The sequence below is a fragment of the Procambarus clarkii genome, chromosome 90 (genome assembly GCF_040958095.1).
Source record: "Procambarus clarkii isolate CNS0578487 chromosome 90, FALCON_Pclarkii_2.0, whole genome shotgun sequence".
NCBI lineage: Eukaryota > Metazoa > Arthropoda > Malacostraca > Decapoda > Cambaridae > Procambarus > Procambarus clarkii.
This window is the reverse complement of record NC_091239.1, coordinates 779,167-799,986: the sequence shown is the minus strand read 5'-3', so window position 1 is coordinate 799,986 and position 20,820 is coordinate 779,167. Positions and strand designations below refer to the sequence as shown.

General features: G+C 40.4%; 1 long non-coding RNA gene across 1 annotated transcript; it reads left to right on the top strand.

The window, feature by feature from the left end:
- The first annotated feature begins 7,337 nt into the window (after positions 1-7,337).
- On the top strand, positions 7,338-14,213 carry LOC138359353 (uncharacterized). The gene is made up of 3 exons (XR_011225920.1): positions 7,338-7,925; positions 9,481-9,597; positions 13,920-14,213. It is a non-coding gene; the product is annotated as an uncharacterized lncRNA (long non-coding RNA).
- Positions 14,214-20,820: the final 6,607 nt, after the last annotated feature.

Below are 20,820 nucleotides of genomic sequence, written 5' to 3'. Positions count from 1 at the left end.
GCTGTGTTGAAATGCCACTGGATGGACATTAAAGTAACGAGGCACTCTCTGTAGTGTAGCTTAGTCTGTGATATTTTTTTTTTATTTGCAATATTGCGTCATCAGTGGGCACACCTGTGTTCAGGTTAGTTCAGTATGCAGCCGCACAGAGAGGGTTGCTATTTAGCTGTTTGTTATCGTGCCACTGGATGGACATTAACGTAATGTAAACTCGGTAATGTAAAAGTTTAGTCTTTTGTTATTAATAAATTGTAATGTTATAGAAAACGGTCTTTGATGTCAACCCTTCAACCATTCTTTTCCACCCATGTTCTGTTTTATACGATTGAATGTTGAGGTGATCTTTTTATATGACGGCTGCCATTGGGAATTCGAATTCCAATTCATAGCGCCACATCAAATATAAATATTTGATTATGAGAACCCGTCGGTTACCCTTTATTAGTTTTAACGTCCTGTTTAACTAGGAGGAGCCAGCGGCCTATTGTGGACAGGTTTTCACCCCTAGTGGTGGAGGCCTGGCGGTTTGCTCCCGCTTTTCCTTTTTCTATTGGACTCATGCTTAACTGCCGTGAGCAGCCTTTAAACTTGTAGTCCACATCCTAAGGGAGGTAGGCGTAGAAAAAAATCTCACAATGTTAACAACTACAGACCTATATCAATCCTGCCTAACTTGTCAAAAATATTTGAAAAACTAATCTACAAACAGCTTTATTCTTATCTAGCTAAACACAATATACTTAGCTCTTGTCAATATGGCTTCAGACCCGAAAAAAGCACTAACGATGCACTTATTAGTATGAGTAACTTGATTCATGCAGCACTTGAAAAAAATGAGTTCCCTGCTGGGTTATTTGTGGACCTGCGTAAGGCTTTTAGCACTGTCAACCACCAAAACCTTCTTCTTAAATTACATCATTATGGAGTCAGAGGACACTCCCTGCAATACCTCAAATCTTACCTTACTGACAGGCTCCAGTATGTTTCTGTGAATAATTCAATTTCTCCCACCCTACCCATCAACATCGGTGTTCCTCATGGCAGCATACTTGGCCCTCTCCTCTTTCTCATCTACATTAATGACCTTCCAAATGCCTCTCAACACCTCAAACCAATTCTATTTGCTGACGACACAACCTTCATTTACTCCAGTCCTGACTCCCTTGCTCTAAACGCCACAGTAAATACTGAGCTAAATAAAGTCCATTTTTGGCTAACTGCCAACAAACTCACCCTTAACATTGACAAAACTTTCTATATTCTGTTTGACAATAAATCCTCTAATCAAATAAATCTCAAAATAAACAATACCCAAATTTGTAACAAATTAGATGGCAAATTCCTTGGCGTTCTCATTGACCACAAACTGAATATCCAGGGACACATTCTAAATATATAAAAAAAGTTTCAAAAACTGTTGGCATTCTTTCTTTGATCAGATATTATGTACCTCGCCCAGCCCTGGTGACTCTCTATTACTCCCTTATCTATCCATATCTCAACTACGGTATTTGTGCTTGGGGTTCTACTACCCAAAATCATTTACGTCCTCTAATTACTCAACACAAAGCTGCTATTAGGACAATATCCAACTCTGGCCCCAGACATCACTCGGTACCCCTACTCAAATCTCTGAATATGTTAGATATTAAGTCACTGCACATTCTCTCATGTGTATTATACATATATAATACGCTGAACTGTGATGCCAATCCTGACCTCAAAAGCTTCATTGAAGGTAATAACAGAACCCATGAACACCACACCAGAAATAAATACAGTTTTGATATTCCAAGAATATGACTTAATCAAACTAGAAATGCTCTACAAATCAAGGTACCCAGAATGTGGAATGACCTTCCCAACCATGTTAAAGACTGTACCTCTCCCAACCAGTTTAAGGTAAAAACGAAGCACTACCTAATAAATTCCCTGTAACCTACCTTACCCCTCTATTGTCAACCAATGTCTGTTTTTTTAAAAACAACACTGTTTGTCGACCAAATTGTTATTTGTGCTGCTTTTTCAGCCATGGTCCCCCCATTTTTGTCTTTATTTTTATTTGTTCTCAACACATTTTATTCTTTATACTCAATTAGTATTAAGTTTTAGTCATTAATGTTTTTCCTGCCCAAAACGCTTTGCGTAATAGTGGCTTTAGGCATTGTATGTACTAGCTCTATCTATAAATCGATCAAATTTTGGAAAATCTCTTGTATGTATGTACCTTACCTGAATAAACATTTTATTTTTATTTTATTTATGCCTGAGCCTACTGGGCTCTATCATATCTACATTTGAAACTGTGTATGGAGTCAGCCTCCACCACATCACTTCCTAGGGTATTCCATTTATTAACTACTCTGACACTGAAGAAATTCTTTCTAACGTCTCTGTGGCTCACCTGGGTACTAAGTTTCCACCTGTGTCCCCTTGTTCGTGTCCCAATCGTGCTGAAGAATTTGTCTTTGTCCACCCTGTCAATTCCCCTGAGAATTTTGTAGGTGGGTTATCATGTTTCCCCTTACTTTTCTGTTTTCCAGGGATGTCAGGTTCATCACCTTTAGCCTTTCCACGTAGCTCATTCCTCTCAGTTCCGGGACAAGCCTGGTGGCATACTACTGAATCTTCTCTAACTTTGTCTTGTGTTTAACTCGGTATGGACTCCAGGCTGGAGCTGCATACTCCAGGATTGGTCTTACATAAGTGGTATACAGGGTCTTGAACGATTCCTTACACACATTTCTAAACGCAGTTCTTATGTTGGCCAGTCTAGCATATGCCGTTGATGATTTTCTTTTGATGAGGGCCTCTGGGGACAGGTTCGGTGTGATATCGACCCCCCAGATCTTCCTCTCTATTTGACTCTTGCAGGATTTCACCTCGCAGATAATGCCTTGTGTTCAGCCTCCTGCTCCCTTCGCCCAATTTCATTACCTTACACTTTCCTGAGTTGAACTTTAGCAGCCATTTTCTAGACCATTCCTCTAGTTTGTCCAGGTCATCCTGTAGTCTCTGTCTATCTTCATCCATCTTGATTCTTCTCATAATTTTTGAATCATCAGCAAACATTGAGAGGAACGAGTCTATTCCCTCTGGAAGATCGTTTACATATATTAGAAATAGAATGGGTCCAAGTACTGAGCCCTGTGGGACTCCTCTGGTGACATCTCACCACTCTGATGTCTCCCCCCTCACCGTTACTCGCTGTTTCCTGTTGCTTAAGTATGCCCTTATCCACTGAAGCACCTTCCCTTTTACTCCTGCCTGTTGCTCCAACTTTTTTAACAGCCTTTTATTGGGTACTGTGTCAAAGGCTTTCTGGCAGCCCAGGAAAATGCAGTCGGCCCACCCTTCTCTTTCTGGCCTAATTTTTGTTGCCTGGTCATAGAATTCTATTAAACCTGTGAGACATGATTTACCATCTCTGAACCCATGTTGGTGGTGCGTTACAAAGTTATTTCCCTCCAGATGCTCTACGAGCCTTTTCCTTACGATCTTCTCCATCACCTAGCATGGTATACAAGTTAGGGAAACTGGCCTGTAGTTCAGTGCCTCTTGCCTGTCACCCTTCTTGTATATTATGACTACGTTAGCTGTCTTCCAACTTTCTGGTAGGTCTCCTGTTTCCAGTGACCTGTTATACACCATAGAGAGTGGCACACTTAGTGCTTCTGCACCTTCCCTTAGTATCCATGGTGAGATTCTGTCAGGCTCAACAGCCATTGTCAAATCCAGCTCCAGCAGACACCTTTTGACCTCATCACTGGTGACGTCAAATTCCTCAAAGATTGCCTGGTTTGCCGCCTCCTCATTTAGTGCAGGGGCTTCTTCTTGTTTTATTGTGAAGACCTCCAGAAATCTCTTATTGAGTTCTTCACACACCTCCTTGTCATTCTCTGTGTATCTGTTCTCCCCTTTTTGTAGCTTCATCACTGGTTCCTTCACTGCTGTTTTCCTCCTGATATGGCTGTGGAGCAGCTTTTGTTGGGTCTTGGCTTTACTCGCTTTGTAATTTTCAAACTGTCTCTAAGGCTTCCCTCTTCACTCATTCACCCTCTGAGGTACTCATTTCTGGCCCTCTGGTGTCTCTCCCTGCTCTCTGGTGTTCTGTTATTTCTGTAGTTTCTCCATGTTCTTTACTCAGTTGTTTCGTTACCTTGCATGGGTTTTTCTGTTGTTTTTCGTTTTTCTCCTTTTGGACGGGGATAAACCTGTCTGCAGCTTCCTGACACTTTTGGGTGACAATATCCATCATGCCCTGCACATTCTTGTCTCTACGTTCTGTTTCCCATGGTATTCCCCTGAGGAAGGTCCTCATCTCGTCATATTTTCGTCTTCGGTAATTTAGTCTTTTTCCCTCCGATCCCATCCTTGGATAGGTTATCCCTACCTCCACCAAGTACTCAAAAGTTAGTACACTGTGGTCACTCATTCCTATAGGGGCTTCAAATTTGACTTCCCTTATTTCTGACTCATTCAGGGTGAATTTCAAGTCGAGTCTAGCTGGTTCATCATTGCCTCTCATTCTTGTGGGTTCCTTGACATTCTGGCTCAGAAAGTTCTTTGTTGCCACTTCCAAGACTTTAGCTCTCCACGTATCTGCACCACCATGTGGGTTCCCATTCTTCCAGTTTATCATTCCATGGTTGAAATCGCAAATGATTAAGAGTCTTGAGCCATTCCTGCAGGCAACTGAAACTGCTCTCTCTATGACATTAATGGTTGCCATGTTGTTCCTATCAAACTCCTGTCTAGGTCTTCTGTCATTTAGGGGAGGGTTGTAAATGACTGCCACTATTATCTTTGGTCCACCCATTGTTATAGTTCCTGTTATGTAATCTCTGAATCCGTCACAGCCCGGAATTTCCATCTCATCAAAACTCCAGTCCTTCCTTATCAGCAGGGCCACTCCTCTCCCTTCCCTCTCTTTCCTTACTATATAGTAGTCCTTTGGAAACACAGCCTCTGTTATGATTCCTGACAATTTTGTTTCCGTTAGTCCTATTACATCAGGGTTTTCTTCTTGCACCCTTTCTGCCAGTTCACTTGCTTTATTGGTAATCCCATCAATGTTTGAGTACATTACCTTAAAGGTCCCTTTCTTATATCCAATTTCATCCTCACTCCCCACAAGTGTAGGAAGTTGTTCCATGGTCATTGCTACTTGGGTAGGCTCATCCTCCTGTGAGGTAGTTGCCAGGGGTTCACTGGGAGGTGGAGTGGGGGATGAAGGGCTTAGGTCCTGCTCAGGCCTGCTTGGGGCAGGAAGAAGTCCTGGGAGGATTTGGGTTTTATGATGGGCATTGTGCAGGGGCAAGGAAGGGTTTGTGCTGGGGGATAGGGGGGGGCCCTATTGGGTGGTGGGCTGGGGTGTTGCATTTCCCCCTGGGGTTCCTGAGTTGCTGGATTGGGGTTCCCCACTCCCATCTGGGATTCCTGGGATGGAGACTGAGGTTCCCTGGCTCCCCAACCTGTCCTCTTAAAAAGAACGTCAACATTTGCCGTTTGACTCTACGGCTGTTTTTGGACGTTATTTTGTGTAAAACAACGTCTATTTTCGCTTCCATGGACTATCTCTTGTTATACAATGAAATACCACACTCTTATTATTCTATAACTCACTGACTATGCTCTGATATTTGTTCTTCAAGTAAAAATATATATATTTTTGGCTTAATTAGGCCATAATCCAGAAAATTCCAGCCTATCGATCTTTATATTTAGGAAAACATCTAATAAATTTGGAAATGAATTTTTCGTTCGCCGACAGTTGCCTGTTACTATTTAACCCTCTATGCTGTAATGTCGCTGGTCATTGTGACTTTCCCAGGATTTATATATGTTTTGTAGTAGCATTTAGTCAGACTACAGTAATTTAACTAATGGGAAACCTCTATAGTTGTCGTAAATTAATAATAATCATTTATCAAATAATAAATTAGCAAACATATGCAACATTTTATGTTACGACTTTTCGGGTAGGCCGTTCTGTTTGTTTACAACCCCAATGGTTCAAAATACACAATACTTTTAATATATAAGTGACTAAGTATGCTCTAATATATGGTCCTCAATGAAAATTATCGTTTTTTTTTGTTAATTTGTCCATAATGAATAAGATTCCTTACTGTTGATCTTTATATTAAGAAAAACATCTAAACAAATTGGTATTGTGTTTTCGTTCAGATAAAGTTTCCAGATACTATTTCCTAGTTATCAATTAATGTAGGTGGTTATTTTAATTCGCGGCTACCAGGGGCTTTCTCCCATTATACAATATAAATGTACTCACTAACTATTCTCTGGTATCTGTTCTTCAAGTAAAATTACCTATTTTTTTGTTTAATTAGTCCATAATTCATAAAATTCCTTCAGGTCGATCTTTATATTTAGAAAAACATCTAATCAATTTGGAATTTAATTTTTCGTTCACCTACAGTTACCAGCTACTATTTCATTGTTATATTTTATGTCGCTGGTCATTACAATTTTCCAAGAATTTAAACAGCTAAACAGCAAGTAGCATCTTGTTAGAGTACAGGAATTTACCTATGGAGAACCTCGATAGCCGCCGAAAATTATTAATGATTATATATGTAATTTAAAATAATGAATTATATACCATTTCTTATGTTACGTCTTTGGCGGGTAGGCGGTTCTGCGGGTTTACAACCGAATTGTTTAAAAATCACACTATTTTAAATGTATGAGTCACTAGTATGCTCTGATATATGTTCTGCAATGAAAATAAAGATTGTTTTGTTGTTAATTACTCCATAAATGTGTAATGTGTTAATTCAGTCTAAAATCTTTTTGCAACGTTTATATGCGATTTACGTAGCTGGAAACTACCTAATATTTAAAAATAATCGTTACAACATTCTATTAATATATAATGTTGAAATAAATATCACACAAAGTCTGTATATCTGTTTTTAGATGTCTTATAAATTTTTTTTTAAATAGTATTAATGATGTTTGTGAATCTTGAGTAAAAATTATGTTAATTATTATTAATCTAATTGTTATTATTTTAAGTAAAAGAATTGCAAGTATTCGCATAACCACGGGATCTCTGTTTGTGTATGAATGCACGGATTTGTTTTTGTTATGAGAGGGACGCCTTAGAAAGCATGGTGTAGGCCACCTGTGGCTCGCATCCGATCCCACGATCGTCGTCGCCCCTAAATCAACACAACAGGTATTTAGTATTTACGATTATAATAAGTAATATTTCTTTTATAATAATATTGCAGCAGGTGGTGTAGTGGTAGGACACTCGCCTGGCGTTCCGCGAGCGCTATGTCATGGGTTCGTATCCTGGCCGGGGAGGATTTACTGGGCGCAAATCCTAAACTGTAGCCTCTGTTTAACGCAACAGTAAAATGTGTACTTGGATGAAAAAACGATTCTTCGCGGCGGGGATCGTATTCCAGGGACCTGCCCGAAACGCTACTCGTACTAGTGGCTGTACAAGAATGTAACAACTCTTGTATATTTCTCAGGTTAGGGGCTAGGCATTTACACTCTTAGGTCAGCAAACTAGCTAGAAGGTTAGACTATTAGACTCCACTGGTCAATCGGGGCCCTGCATGACTCAGCTTATCCTAACCTAGCCCAGCTTAAACCATCTTAGCATAGTTCATTCTAGCTGTGCATAGTGCTTGCACAGCCTTGCTTATCCTAGTTTACCTCTTCCTAGCCTACCGTAGCCAAGCCTATCCCAGTATACCCTTACCTAGTCTTGCCTAGCCTAACCCTGCCTTGCTATTAAACATGACCAGTCCTTCCTACCCTAGCCAAGCCCTGACCAGCTAAGCCAAGCCAATCCCTGCCAAGATTTAGCATAGCCTAAGGAGGCCTGGTCGACAACCGGGCCGCGGGGACACTAAGCCCCGGAAGCACCTCAAGGTAGCCTCAAGGTAGGTAGCCTTGCCTTTTTATTAATATATAGAGGGTATCACCTCTGGTTGAGTATGTAGGAACCCTCCACTTATAGGGTTGAGGGTTCCATATATATATATATATATATATATATATATGCGGAAAATCCACAGAGAAATATGCAATGAGGTGAACGTTTCGGCTTTGTTAAAGCCTTTGTCAACACCAGACTGACCACGGGATCAGTTAGATCAGTTGCGTTAGGTCAGTCTGGTGTTGACAAAGGCTTTAACAAAGCCGAAACGTTCACCTCATTTCATATTTCTCTGTGGATTTTCCGCATAAAATGATCAGTGTTTTGTGATCGTCAATTGTATATATATATATATATATATATATATATATATATATATATATATATATATATATATAATATAAATAATGTGTGTGTAAACATGCCACGTGTGTGTAAATCACAAAAATTAACACTTGATGAAAAATGTGACAGTGTCAGACCACGGAGGAAGAATTGAAACAGGAATTTCCTTAAGTACTTTCATATATTAATACATCTTCAGAAGGAATAATTTTTTATATAAATTAAATTAAAAAAAAATCATTCCTCCATGGTCTGACAGTCATATATATATATATATATATATATATATATATATATATATATATATATATATATATATATATATAATGTGTGTGTGTGTGTGTGTGTGTGTGTACTCACCTAGTTGTGCTTGCGGTGGTTGAGCTCTGGCTCTTTGTCCCGTATGTATGTATTCATATATGTGTATATATATATATATATATATATATATATATATATATATATATATATATATATATATATATATATATATATAATATTTTATATATCCTGCCTGAAATGCTGCGTGTACTAGTGGCTTTACAAGATAGTTCTTATAAAGATAGCATTTTGTGGTTATTCTCTATATCTGGTTCACCTAACAGTAAATAAGTACCTGGGAGTTAGACAGCTGCTATGGGCTGCTTCCTAGGGATGTGTGTGTGTGTGTTTGTATTCATGTTGAATTTTACAAAGTAGGAAGAGATGTTTGTAAAAAAAAAAATCAAATATTTTTGAAAGTATAAGTAGATTTGATATTTTTCTTTAATTGTTTATGTCTGCTGTCTCGCCTCCTTTATAAAATAGCATCATTCTTGCTTTTTTAAGGATATCAGGAAAAGTAAGGCACTCCAGAGATTTGTTGACTCCTTCCTAGTGTTGCCTAGCCCAGCCCAGCCTAGACAAGGCAGGCTGGGCATCCTAGCCTCACGCAGCTTAGCCCCAACCTACATGTAGCATCCCAGTCCATCCTAAGTGATCATTACCTTACTGGCTGTGTTTTCTCTTCAGCCCTGAATGTAATGTGGTGGAACATAAGCAGATACATATCAGGTCTTAGAGAATCTGTACTTCATACATTTCTTAATAATGTCTCACAAATATTTAAATAATTAAAAAAAAATTGTATAATAACTTCATATTATTCTTGCAATTTATTTTTGCATTTTTTTTTATACAAAATTTACATTTTAAAAGATTACCTCTATTTTTAGATTGATGACTTGAAGACTACAGTGCCATCCACAGCAAATCATGGTCTTAAAATATCTCCTAGCAATGACGAGACCAATTTTCACAGAGATCAAATTTTTGCTAAGCAGTAGTCACAGGTAAATATATATTATATATATAATATTATATATATAATATTATATATATAAAATTAACTACTTCATTGCTCAAAGCACCTTTAGACAATCTGAGAGTTGTGCTATTTTATTAATTAATTAATTAGGCTATATTTTAATGTTTTGTAATGTTTTCATTACTTTTTTTGTTTTGAAATATAAATTGTTGAGTTTTGAAACATTTTGACATTAACTATACCTGAATATTTATAAACAAAAAAATACCAGAACTATGTCCTTGACAATTGCACTAAGAAGTCTTTGCCAAAATCAGGTGCTCAGTGCAGTAGTTAAAAACTTAAAAGTTGTACCACCTCTGGTGCAAGATTAGGGACCCATAGCCTCAGAGAAGAAAATAGAGAGTACTCAGAGAAGGCCTTGAATAATAGGCAGGCTGTTTGTGTGTGTTTCGACGGTAAGCTTGCTGACACCAAATGTAGTTACCTAAGTGTAGTTACAGGATTAGAGCTACGCTCGTGGTGTCCCGTCTACCCAGCACTCTTTGTCACATAATGCTTTGAAACTACTGACGGTCTTGGCCGCCACCACCTTCTCACTTAACTTGTTCCAACCGTGTACCACTCTGTATGCGAAAGGAAATTTTTTTATATTTCTTTGGCATCTTTGTTTAGTTAGTTTAAATCTATGACCTTTTGTTCTTGAAGTTCCAGGTCTCGGGAAATCTTCCCTATCGATTTTATCAATTCCTGTTACTATTTTGTACATAGTGATTTTATCACCTCTTTTTGTTGTCTTCTAGTTTTGGCATATTTAATGCCTCTGACCTCTCCACATAGCTCTTGCCCTTTAGTTCTGGGAGCCACTTAGTAGCATGTCTTTGCACCTTTTCCAGTTTGTTGATGTGCTTCTTAAGCTATGAGCACCACACAACCGCTGCATATTCTAGCCTTGGCCGAACAAAACTCGTGAACAATTTCTTTAGTATTTCGCCATCCATGTATTTAAACAAAATTCTGAAGTTAGAAAGCGTGGCATAGGCTCCTCACACAACGTTCTTTATGTGGGCCTCAAGTGATAGTTTTCTATCTAGAATCAACCCTAGACCTCTTTCTTTTATCAGAATTATATAAAGATTTCTCACATAATTTGTAGGTTGTGTGGGATCTATGTTCTATTCCACATTCCATAACATGGCATTTATTCACATTAAATTTCATTTGCCAAGTGGTGCTCCATATATTTATTTTGTCCAGGTTTTCTTGAAGGGCATGACAATCATCTAAATTTCTTATCCATCCCATTATCTTAGCATCATCAGCAAACATGTTTATATAATTCTGTATTCCAACTGGTAGATCATTTATGTAGACAATGAACATTTCTGGTGCATGTACTGTGGTACTCCACTTGTGACACTTCTCCAGTCCGATTGCCTCTGATTACTGCCCTCATTTTTCTATCAGTCAGAAAATTTTTCATCCATGTTAGAAGCTTACCTGTCACCCATCCAAAATTTTCTAGTTTCCAGAACAACCTCTTATGTGGAACTCTGTCGAAAGCCTTTTTTATGTCTAGATAGATGCAGTCGACCCAACTACCTTTTTCCTTTAAAATCTCTGTGGCTCAATCATAGAAACTGAGTAAATTCGATACACAGGATCTTCCAGATCGAAAACAATACTGTCTGTGGGATATTATATAATTTCTCTCCAGGTGTTCTATCCATTTAGTTTTTATTATTTTTTTTTCAATCTTTTCACTGTTACACTTGTCAATGATTCAGGTCTATAACTGAGAGAGGTGGGGTCTTCCCTGTTGCCACTTTTGTAGATTGGAACTATGTTAGCCTTTTTCCACATGTTTGCTATGACTCCTGTACACAGGGATGCCTGAAAGATCAGGTGAAGTGGAAGGCTGAGCTCAGATGCACATTCTCTCAGAACCCATGGTGAAACTCCATCTGGACCAACTGCTTTGTTCTTACTTAGCTACTTTAGCATATTTTCCACTTCATCTCTAGACACCTCTATACGCTCTATGATGTTCTCAGAAATTCTTATTGTGTCTGGTTCTCTTAAGATTTCATTTTGTATAAACACACTTTGGAACTTTTGGTTTAATGTTTCAGACATTGCATTATCATTTTCTGTGAATCTGTTTCCTATTTTCAACCTCTGGATATTATCCTTTACCTGCAATTTGTTGTTTATGAATTTCTAGAATAGGCCCAGTTCTGTTTTACATTTATCCATTATCCCTTTTTAAAAATTTCTTTCTGCCTCTTCCCTTACTGCTGTATAGTTGTTTCTCGCATCTTTGTATCGCTGGTATGATTGGGGGTTTGGCTTCTTTCTATTTTGATACCTGCTTGATGGGGTTCTGCTCTTCTACCCCCCAAGCCCGGCCCGAGGCCAGGCTCGACTTGTGAGAGTTTGGTCCACCAGGCTGTTGCTTGGAGTGGCCCGCAGGGCCACATACCCACCACAGCCCGGCTGATCCGGAACTTCTCTTAGAAAACAGTCCAGTTTTCTCCTGAAGATGTCCACGGTTGTTCCGGCAATATTTCTTATAGTCGCTGGGAGGACGTTGAACAACCGCGGACCTCTGATGTTTATACAGTGCTCTCTGATTGTGCCTGTGGCACCTCTGCTCTTCACTGGTTCAATCTTGCATTTTTTTCCATATCGTTCACTCCAGTACGTTGTTATTTTACTGTGTAGATTTGGGACCTGGCCCTCCAGTATCTTCCATGTGTATATTATTTGGTATCTCTCTCGTCTCCTTTCTAGAGAGTACATTTGGAGAGCTTTGAGACGATCCCAATAATTTAGGTGTTTTATCTCGTCTATGCGTGCCGTATATGTTCTCTGTATTCCCTCTATTTCAGCAATCTCTCCTGCTCTGAAGGGGGAAGTGAATACTGAGCAGTACTCGAGACGGGACAACATAAGTGACTTGAAGAGTACAACCATTGTGATGGGATCCCTGGATTTGAAAGTTCTCATAATCCATCCGATCATTTTTCTGGCCGACGCAATATTTGCTTGGTTATGCTCCCTAAACGTTAGATCGTCGGACATCATTATTCCCAAATCCTTGACATGCTGTTTTTCTACTATGGGAAGATTCGATTGTGTTTTGTACCCTGTATTATGTTTCAGATCCTCATTTTTGCCGTACCTGAGTACCTGAAATTTATCACTGTTAAACATCATGTTATTTTCTGCTGCCCAATCGAAAACTTTGTTGACATCTGCTTGTAGTTTTTCAATGTCTTTCATTCCATGTTTGTGTCTTTTGGTCTGTGGCCCTCTCTCAATTTATGTTGAACCAATCCTGTTTTCCGGCCCTGCATCTCTGTTTTGGTATGAATGTTTGTGTGCCTTCATTGTATATTTTGCAAAATTTGGCATACATTTAATTTACTTCCCTGTCTAGCAACAAGTCTGCGTAATTACTTATTAAAAAAAATTTGAAGTTCCCCATAGTGACCTCTCTCTCTTGAAATCAAGTTTATCAACTGTTTCAATGTCCCCATTTTCTGTGTGTGTGTGTTTGGAGGCTAAGCTTGCTGATACCATGTGTGTGTGTGTTTGGAGGCTAAGCTTGCTGATACCATGTGTGAGTGTGTTTGGAGGCTAAGCTTGCTGATACCATGTGTGTGTGTGTGTGTGTGTTTGGAGGCTAAGCTTGCTGATACCGTTTGTGTGTGTGTGTGTGTGTTTAGAGGCTAAGCTTGATGATACCATGTGTGTATTTGGAGGCTAAGCTTGCTGATACCATGTGTGTGTGTGTGTGTTTGGAGGCTAAGCTTGCTGATACCGTGTGTGTGTGTGTGTGTTTGGAGGCTAAGCTTGCTGATACCATGTGTGTGTGTGTGTTTGGAGGCTAAGCTTGCTGATACCATGTGTGTGTGTGTGTTTGGAGGCTAAGCTTGCTGATACCATGAGTGTGTGTGTGTTTGGAGGCTAAGCTTGCTGATACCATGTGTGTGTGTGTTTGGAGGCTAAGTTTGCTAACACCGTGTGTGTACTCACCTGTTTAAATAATAATAGGGGTGTGTACCACCTCTGGTGCAATTGTAGGGACCCACAGCCTTGAAGAAAATAGAGTATTCAGGGAAGACCTTGTGGATTCTCACTGAACACTAATCTTTTCTTCTCCTATCACCCTTCTTATTTTGTTTTATGCTGTATTCTATTATATATCATATAAATACATAGCCAAATGGCAATATTTATTATGTCTATACAAAAAGAAGACATCCACTTTATTTTTTTTCTCTCCTTTGTTTCTATGTGGATTTTGTTGTGACTAATGATTCTCCTCCTTCCCATCAACAGGTCTTCCTCACTGGGCTTGCTCGGCTTTTGTGTTACTGTGAGGGTGCCATCATCGTTTACCCTTCAAGACTGACTCATGCTGGCATTGCATTTGTGGACTTCCCTTCACAGTAAACAGTCCTTCTCCATATGGTGATTGTCCAGGGCAAGCAGGGTGTGACTGCCATCTTGGAGAAGCAGGGTCTTTTAATATGAAGAATCTTCCGTCTTCTCTACTTACGCCAGCTTGTGCCGGCCTTGCATTCATGTTACTTCATGGCCCTTGGGCCTTTTTTATTTATTTTACATAATAAATTTTTTAATTAATACCCGTGTTTCACAAGAGATCCTTAACATTTTAAGCACCAATTGTATTGACTAATGTACGTCTTGTAACCTTTAAGACATAAATAGACAAGACATAGATAAATGAGTGAATAATGCTGAGTGACTAGGTTAGGGCGAGGAACATAGTTCAGTGTCTGGCTTTGGAAGAATGCCTACTGTTTTAGAAACCTTATTGCCATGATCATAATCGTATGGGTTAAAAAGCATTTGTTGTCACTCCTACACTGTGGCTTGTTGAGCTTGAAACCTTTGCTCCTTGTTCGTGTTACATCTGACCTTTTGAAGAAATTGTATGAATCAATATCCTCCAAATTGTTCAGTATTTTAAAGGTTTCGCTCTATTACTCTCTCATTTGCATATATCTAAGCATATAGATTAGATATAGATTTAGATTAGATTTTTTAGTCAGGTAAAGGTACATACATTGCAGATGAGTTACAAAGGGAAAGACATTGACTAGAGTTCACTAGCTCTATTGGAAGAGAAACGTCTGCAAGACAAGTGTGGGCAAAAATTCAGGTAGCTAAGGGGAGCAGAGCCCGGCCTGCGGCTCACAACGACCCCCAGGGTAAGGCTGAAGAACTAATTCACAAGTGGAGTGATGCAGCATCATCCTCCTCCCTCCCTGCAGAAGTAAGCAGGGAACAGCTCCTCCGACATAATGACAGAAGGATTAGGATAAAAAGAGCACAATCTAGTGATGACGAGTATGGGGAACCAATTACAGCCCAGGAAGTAAAGGGGGCTATGAAAAGGGTAAATGTACAGCACCTGGTGAAGATGGCGTCACCTACGACATACTCAATGCACTGTGTGAAGTGTCTGGCAATCCACTACTCCACCTGTTTAACAAGTCATTCCTATGTGGAGTGTTGCCCACACAATGGAAACATGCAATAATGGTCCCAATACCGAAACCCAATGACCCTGGCAATTATAGACCTATCAGTCTCATGTAATGCACTTGGAAGATGCTTGAAAGGATCATCCTAAACCGACTATTGCACAAAATAGGCAGGTTAGGGGAGGGGTCAATGGATTTGTTAAAGGACGGAGCACAGCAAACTATAGTTAATTACCTTGCTAATGATACAGCTAAGCACTCCCAATAAACTCGCTCCTCGGGGCAAAATTTTAAAATTTAAAATACAATACCTAAAGCCACTAATACGCATAGCGTTTCGGGCAATATATACGAAGTAAAACCCAAACAAAGAACTGACTCCGTAGGACCCATAAAAGATGAGACTAACAATTTTAAGTTGTATGATAAAAGGGCGGCAAACACACTCAATGAATACCTAACATCAGTGTTCACACTAGAAAGCTTGAATGACATCCCATCACCAACACAAATGTTTGTCGGAGGTAAGGAGAATGAATTAAGAGAAATACCAATTACACGCGACACAATCAGGAAGAGCATTGACAAACTAAAAGACTCAGAAGCCCAAAGTGTAAATGGATTTAAGTCCCAAGTCGTAAAGGAACTGGCAAATTAATTGGGTGGTTGTAGGTAGGAGCTGCCTCGTATGGGCCGGTGGGCCTTCTGCAGTTGCCTTTGTTCTTGTGTTCTTGTGTTCTTATGTTGAGTAGCAACATTTGCAAATTTGCAGATGATACGAAAATAGGTAGGGAAATTAACACGGAAGAAGACTCACTATCACTTCAAGTTGATCTAAATAGGGTTTTGAAATGGTCAAAAGATTGATAGATGCAGTTTAATGCTGATAAATGTAAAGTTTTGAGACTAGGTAATGATGATAGTTACAAGATACGAGCTAGATGGTGTTGAGATTGCGAAGTCGGATTGTGAAAGGGATCTGGGAGTTATGATTAGTAAGAATTTAAAAAAAAGGATGAATGCTCGTAATAAGGCAAATAGGACACTGGGATTTATTAATCGAAGTGTTAGTAACAAGACACCTGGTGTGGTTCTTCAGCTATATCTTGCTCTGGTTAGGCCCCATTTACATTATGCAGTTCAGTTTTGGTCGCCATATTATAGAATGGATATAAATTCACTTGAACGTGTCTAGAGTAGGATGACTAAGTTAATTCCCAAAAATAGAAATCTTTTATATGAAGAAAGATTAACAAAGCTTAAATTGCATTCACTGGAAAAGCGAAGAGTTAGGGGTGATATGATAGAGGTTTACAATTGGATGAATGGACATAACAAAGGGGATATTAGTAGGGTATTAAAAGTATCAACACAAGACAGAACACAAAACAATGGGTATAAATTGGATAAGTTTAGATTTAGGAAAGACTTGGGTAAATACTGGTTTGGCAACAGGGTTGTTGATTTGTGGAACCAATTACCGCGTAACGTGGTGGAGGTGGGGACCTCGATTGTTTCAAGCGTGGGTTGGACATGTATATGAGTGGGTTTGGGTGGTTATAGATAGGAGCTGCCTCGTATGGGCCAATAGGCCTTCTGCAGTTACCTTTATTCTTATGCTCTCAATTCACTATGCTTGCCAGTGAAACTCCTTTTCAGAAAATCGCTGGACCATGGAATAGTTCCCCTGGTAATAGTTGAAGGTGATGTAGTGATCGAGTAATCCTTATACTCCATTATCTCATCATCATAATGGCATAACTAATTACACAAGCATTAATCCTATCCCTATTTACAGGTAACGGTTTTCCACCCTTCTATATCTTACTGTGAGGTGTCGTCACCGTACATAAGCAAGCGACTTGAGAATAGCACATTACGGGCTATTCATGCCCGTGCCACCTCTTGGGTGGCTTAATCTTTATAAATAAATCAGAATAGCACACACCATTTGGTCCGGGAGCCATCTCCCGTCACGCAGGGTGCAGTTGCGCCTCCACAGATCTCCAGTATCATCTTTTGATACTGGTAATGGCTCAAAAGGGCCACCACTTACGGGGTATTCTTGCCCGTGTCACCTCTTGGGTGGCTTAATCTTCATCAATCAATCGAATAGCACACAGTACAATCTCCAGTCAAGAATGTAGCACTCGGCGTGTACAGTTCTAATCGACCCAAGACGCTACAGCCTCGACACAGAGCAGACAGCAGACTACGACCGTTGTTCAGGTCCATGTAAACTACATCTACCCGAAGTCCTTCGTCTGAATAGCCAGTTACCAGTTACAGGAGATACTTTTTCACCCACGGAGTTATTAACTCATGGAACCGCCTACCCACCGAAGCGGTACGTGGCAAAACGATTGATTGATTGATAAAGATTAAGACACCCAAAAGGTGGCACGGGCATGAATAGCCCGTAAGTGGTGGCCCTTTTGAGCCATTACCAGTATCAAGAGCTGATACTGGAGATTTGTGGAGGTGCAACTGCACCCTGCGTGACGGGAGATGTCTCCCGTAATTATTAATTTTTTTTCTTTTTTCTTTTTTTTTCCCCCAGTGTTCTGAGGTTGCATTTAACCATCAAGCTGTTATCGTGGGGGAGGATACTGCTTCACAGTCTTTATGAGGGTGTCCAGCTGCTGGACACCTTTGTTGACCAGGAGAGTGGCTGTGTTGATGGCTTCAGGGTGGCCACTGCATGATTCAGGAACTCTTAAAGCTCTTCTAAGGTCATTGGTTGCTTCACATTCCAGAAGATAGTGAAGTAATGGCTTTTCTGTGACAGTTTGGCAGAAGATGCACTCTCTCTGTCGGGGTTCACCAATCTCCCAGTTGCATCTGTAACCTAGACGTAGTCGATATAGCCTAACTGCTATTTCCCTGTGGATTCCTTTTGGGATATTTAACCTTTCTAATTTGGTTGCCTGAAGATACCATGTTGCAGATGGCGAACCTTCAGCTATTCTCTGGTGTAGGTAGGCTTTGTTGAGATGTGAGAGTTTTTTGGTGATGATGTTTTTTATGTTCTCTAGGCTGGGTTGAATTGTTTTATGTATCACTGGATGACGAGTTGCCAATTTAGCAATTTCATCAGCTTTTTCATTTAATGGGATTCCAATATGGGATGGGATCCAGTTTAAAGTTATGTTGAGGCCTTTGCCTTTAGCGACTGCTCCTTGATACAAAATGGTGGTAATTATTTCCACATTATCTTTCCACTGTTTTTGTCCTAGTATTTGAAGTGCAGCTTTTGAGTCTGTGTGTATGATTGCATTTTGAGTGTTTTGTGCAATCACATATGCGAATGCCTGTTGTATGGCGAACAGCTCAGTTTGGGTTGATGATACTAGTCCTCCCAGTCTCCAATATGCCTGAACGCTGGTCGTGCAAAGAGCAGCGCCAGCACTCTCATTTTCTGTGTCCACCGATCCGTCTGTGAAGATGTGGGTGGCTCCTGCTACTGCTATGCTATACATTTGCTCTTCTATTATGCGCCTTAGGATTGTCGGATCATAGGCAGCCTTTTTCATTGGGAGACTTTCTATTACTATTTTGAAAGTAGGCTCTTCCCACGGCGCGGAAGGAGTGTAATTTGGGTGTGGATGATCACCCTCTCTATCAAGAATCATGTTTTTTAAATGTAGTCTGTTTAGGACTTTTCCTGCTCTTGCAACCCAAGAGTTTCCATTGTTTTGGCCTAGTCCAACCACCAAGGCCTGTCGTACTGGGATTGGATCAGAAGAAATAATTATCTTACTGATAATTGTAGCTGTCCTTTGTGATATTCTTTCTTGTAGAGAGGGCAAACCCGTCTCCAGTCTAAGAGTTTCAAGCCTGGTCCACATGGGGGCTCCCAGTGCAGCTCTCATAGCATTGTTTTGGGCAACTTCAAGCTTTTTCCACTGTTGGTGTGATAGATTTGTGAGTGCAGGTGCGGCATAATCGATCACTGATCTGACTGCCTGTACATAGTATGTGCGAAGGACTTGCAGATTGGCTCCTCCAGAAAGGGAGGTTAGCGACCTGAGGATTGCCGTCCGGGCCGCAGTTCGCTCTCTCAAGTATGTGACCTCAGCATTAAAATTCATGTGTGTGTCCAGGATGATTCCTAGATACTGATAGGTGTCGACCCATTCTATTGGTTGACCCTGTACTGTGAGTTGGATGTTGGGATTCGCTATTTTTATGGGCATGGCCTTTGACTTTGAGGGGTTGAGTTTGATCCCAATCTGTTTTGCCTCTTTACTGATGCAGTCTAAGCATTTGGGTGCAAGGCGCGCCGCATCCCTTCCTTTTATGATGATGACAAAGTCGTCCGCGTAGTTTAGCAGCCTGCAGTGATGTGGGAGTTTCAACCTCATTATTCTTTCCATTAAACAGTTGAAGAGAAGAGGGCTAAGAATACCTCCTTGCGGTGTACCATTTTCATGTCTTTTGTACTCAGAGACTGTGCCATGAAGTTTTACTCTTGCTTCTCTGTTTATGAGACAGTTTTTGGTCCAGGAGAGCAGGTTGCCTCTGACCTCTTTGTCAATGAGGCAGCAGAGAATAGCTGGGGCGCTAGCCAGTTCAAAGGCTTTTTCGAGGTCCAGGAATATCAGCATTCCTGGTCTGTCATTCAAGTGGGCTAACAGAGTTGTAATACATTCCACTGTGCCAACCCCTCTTCTATAGGCATACATATCATGGTGCAGTTTAGGCATTTTCCACTCCAGTCTGTTGAGTGCCATTCTGTTAGCCGTCTTGGCTGCACAGCTTTGGAGAGAGATGGGCCTGGGATTAGCTGGATCTTTGGGTTTTGGGATCGGCACTATGTCTGCTCTATTCCAAGCAGAAGGTCTAGTTTGAGAAGTCCAGGCTAAATTAATTAACCTTAGGTATGCAGCGTCTCCCTCTGGGCCGAGGTTTCTAATCATTTTATAGGTTATTTTGTCGGCTCCAGGGGATGTATCCTTGGAGTTTTTCTTTGCCCGATCGAGCTCATCCAGTGTGAAGGGGGCATTAGTGTCAGAGACTTCTTCACATGCTGTAAGGATTCTGTGCCACCTTTCTTCCTCTAGTCCGGTCTGTACTGCTAATACATCTGGTGGAAGTTGATTGCTGGCTGCTCTCTCTGCAAACCTGGTTGCCAGTACTTCGGCTTCCTGTTGAGGATCCTTTGGGTGTGGAGCTTTAGGTGTTTTATTCCCTTTGGCCCGGTGAATTTGCTGCCACATCTCCCCGAGAGAGGTGTGTTCATTCAGGTGTGAACACCATTCTAGCCACTTTTGTTCTTTTATTTGTCTGGTCTCTCGATGTACATGTTCCTTGACCTCACAAAGTAAGATCCTGTTGCGGTCACTTGGCTGCTTTTTGTATAGCTTTCTTGTTCTATTGAGTCTATGGTTGAGTTCTTTGACGCGTTCGCAATAGTACCAATGATCTTTATGGTGTCCGGTGGACTGTTTTTTCAGTGGGATTGATTGGTTGGCTGCACTTTGAATCGCTTTGACAAATTCTTGTTCTGCCTGATTAATGTCTTCGGGAAGATCATAGTTTCTTTGCCACTCTGAAATGAGGTTTTGAAATCGGTCCCAGTTTGCTAAAGCAAAGTTCCAGGCTTCAGATGGAGGCGGAGGTGGGGTGGGTAGGTCTAACTGAAGATCAATTTGGACCCCATAGTGGTCGCTTGTGAGTGTGGGCTCAACTGACCATATTGCTGCATCTCTTAGGGAGGCTGAAACGAA